Source organism: Lontra canadensis, unplaced genomic scaffold (genome assembly GCF_010015895.1).
Source record: "Lontra canadensis isolate GAN:19392208 unplaced genomic scaffold, GSC_riverotter_1.0 scaffold3510, whole genome shotgun sequence".
NCBI lineage: Eukaryota > Metazoa > Chordata > Mammalia > Carnivora > Mustelidae > Lontra > Lontra canadensis.
In genome coordinates, this window is record NW_022634494.1 from 1 (window position 1) to 3,529 (window position 3,529).

Consider the following 3,529-nt stretch of genomic DNA (forward strand, 5'->3'; position numbering starts at 1 on the left):
GAGTCAGGGGCCCTGAGTTCTTGAAATGGGGTTTGGGATTCTTGTGCCATCTAGTGGTAATTTTAGCAGGAGTTTAACTACTAATATCGAGTGGTTAGCAGATGTTAAATTTTAAATTTTGGGTGAAATTGGGGAGCATAAAAATTGCTGTGAACAAACCTATTGGTTACAAAAGAATTTGTGACTTTATTTATCTTCCAGTAGTAAGTATATATACATGGCTTGGTCTGGGGGAGGGAAGGCAAGATAGGGAAATTTCTGAGAGGTAGGTGTTCATTTGTTTAGTGAATTCATGGGAGGAGCTAGCTTGTGTTAGACTCTGTCCTTGATGCTGGGGAAGAAGAGGGAACAAGGTGGGCTGCCTCTGGGGGAGCATGCATTTGCGAGGGAGAGACAAACAATAAACAGAGAACCCAGAAAGAAAAAACGTATCAGACAATGATAAGACAACACACGTGGAGTGATGTTATAGAATTAAATAAATTAGAATGATGAGGGAGAGGGAGACTGGGTGGGCACCATAGACTGGGTGCCCAAGGAGGGTCCAAGGCGGAAATGTGCAGCCACGGCAGTATCGAGGTGAGAGCAACTGGAAGAACGGCCTAAGGAGAGAACAAACTTGGCGCTTAAGGCATTGAAAATATGAGGGAGCTGAAGGGTACTAAGGGGGTTACAGTGGTAAGAGGTGACATGGTAGGAGATGAAGGGAGGACGGAGATTCTGTAGGGTAGGGCTCATCAGCCAAGGCACAGTTTAGGTTGACTACCAGTCCCATGGAGAGCCGTTGCAAGGCTTTCAGCAGGAGGAAGATGGATCCGGTTGCTGAATTGCATCAGGGAGACCAGTTTGGAGGCAGCGTCAGGAGACGGAGATTGAGAGAGAGAAAGTGAGAACGTGTCAACCAAGTGTTCAGGAAATAAACTCTATTTTTTAATTAGATTTTATTTATTTATTTGAAAGAGAGAGATAACCAGCAGGGGGAGGAGCGGAGGGAGAGGGAGAAGCAGCCTCTCCTGCTGAGCAGGGAGCCCGACAAGGGTCTCAATCCCAGGACTCTGGGATCATGATCTGAGCCGGAGGCAGATGCTTAACCAACTGACCCACCCGGCACCCCAATAAACTCTATTTTTAATTGGAGACTTTTTATAAGTTAGTGTGTATATGAACAAGAATATAAAGATACATTATGAAATTTCATGAAAGAATGTCTTTTCTAGCATACATACAAAGTTCATCCAGATAAGACCAAGTTCACAGCCGTCACTGATACTCCTGTGCTGCTGCAAGCCCAGCTCAACACGAAACAGCTTAGCGATGTAAGTACCTTGATTTGTGCAAGTGTGGATGACCTGGAATGCTGTGTTTATTTAAAATACAGTCATTTTCATGCTCAATCTTCTTGGGCTCACCTATCTACCCAACAATGTCATTTTTCAAGATTTGTTCATTACAATGCAAAGGAAGCTGCTAGATCGGATTGCAGCCTCAGGGAAAATGGTGCTAGACAATAATAAAAAATAAATAATATTTCTTCAGTGAGTCACCAATTCTTAGTGGAGAATTTGCCCATTAGGGTCTGTCACATACCCAAAATAATGCGTACTAAAACTTTATGGCACCTTAAAGAAAATGAGTATCTTTGCGTAGGTAACAAGGGAAGTATTTCCCATTCTTTAGTTTGCCAGTGAAGACAGAAACAAAGACATCAGGCAGTGAGAAGAAAACTAATACAGGGTGATGATAGAGAATTCAGACAGACTGAAGTGAGAGGCTGACCTTTCAAGTTGAGTGGTCAAGGACGCAGAACAACCCAGCCATGCAAAGATCGGGGAAGAGCAGCATTGCTTCTAGAACATTCACATTCATGCGCGTCACCCAGGGATTCACCCAGAGAATACAGATTCTCAGCTCCTCAGTGATGCTGATGCTGCTGTTGGTCGACCACACTTTGAGTAGCAGGGTGCTAATGTAGCTAAGAGTAGCACAGCCTTCTCAGGAAGGAAAATACGTTCTATTCTACTCTAAAACGTGCTTTACTATCACAGTGAGCTCATTCGCAATTGGTAAAGAAGGAATCCCTATCAGTATAACCCAGGAGTCCCTATCAGTTCATTATGCAACTTTCCTAACTTATTAACAATTTATGCCTCAAGAAAGAACAGCCAACCCTAACATCACTGATACACCTGAACTTGGCAAGCAGCAGAGGAATGGGGTGCTGTATGCAGTGTGTGGTCACCACACACTCTTCTTGTTGGTCGTGATAGGACACGGCTCTGGTTTGGAGGTGCTTAGTACACAACACTCAATCCTGTGTATTTGCCTTTTGCTCCAGAATTCAACAGCCTCATTCTCTCATTATACTCCCTTCCTTCCACCTGTGGCTCCTTTTAAAAAATGTAAATTAAAGTGCTATGTTTTACATTTTTATTAAGCAGAATGTATGTATCTTTTAAACGGTGTTAGCATTTTAATTATTTAGCATTGTAACTATTTTTGTCATTTCTCCGATCATAGAATTTAATAGATTTTGAGTGTTCCTGTCCTGAAAGGACAGCCTAAAAGTTTAGATCCAACTGCGAGTTTCCCCGCACATACACCATGATAGCATTTACAAAATGACACCTCAAGTTGGATTACACTCTGATCTCGAAGGTGGGAGTGAGGGTCAAAGCCCTGTACTGGACTTTGGACAGATGGCCTCTTTGAGACATGTTTCTAAAAAGGATAGAAATAACTTAGCCGCTTATATACTCATGAGAAAATTCTGACAACAAACTGGCTATCTTCTATTGTTTTCCAGCTGAATTACAAAGCAAAACATGAAAGTGAGAAGTTCAAGTGCAATGTACCAGGAGATGCTCCACAGTTTATCCAACACAAAGTCAATGCCTATAACTTAAGTGATGTAAGTATCGAAGCCACAGAAATCTATCATTATGTGCCCATGTAAATAGGAAATGTCATGGGTGTTTAAAAAGACCCCATTAGGAGTTATGTAACTAACCAGCTATGACGATTGTGTCCAGAGTATCAGTGGAGCTTTTAAGGCCTAAATGCTGGGAAGGCTTTTAGTTAGCCATACTATTTCATTTTCCACAGTCTCTTTTACCATCAGAAATCCTCAGCTAATCTCTAGAGTTTTGCAAGATCTTTTCTATAAATGTCCTATTTCACCTTCTTCAAGTGGTTCTTTTTTTACACTGCCCTTTATACATCATTGTGGCAAAATCTTTTGAAAGCTCACAGGATATTAAAAAGGTGTTTAGTATTATATGGGGGTAGGTGGGAAGCTGGATGACAGATTAATGAATAATTATATTACCATTTGGTAAACTTACTATTTGTAGGTGAAGTAAGTCTACATATACTAATTTTTAGTCTATTTCTTATTTTACTGGATGAAGCTGTGTCGGCTGTAGTTCTTACAATTCTTTTGATGAAATTTCTGTCCAGAATATCTACAAGCATGACTGGGAGAAGAGCAAAGCGAAGAAATTCGACATTAAAGTGGACGCCATTCCCCTGC

At 41.3% G+C, this 3,529-nt stretch overlaps 1 long non-coding RNA gene across 1 annotated transcript; it reads left to right on the plus strand.

The window, feature by feature from the left end:
- The first annotated feature begins 1,223 nt into the window (after positions 1-1,223).
- LOC116863828 lies at positions 1,224-3,529 on the plus strand. The gene is made up of 3 exons (XR_004381860.1): positions 1,224-1,316; positions 2,804-2,908; positions 3,457-3,529. It is a non-coding gene; the product is annotated as an uncharacterized LOC116863828 (long non-coding RNA).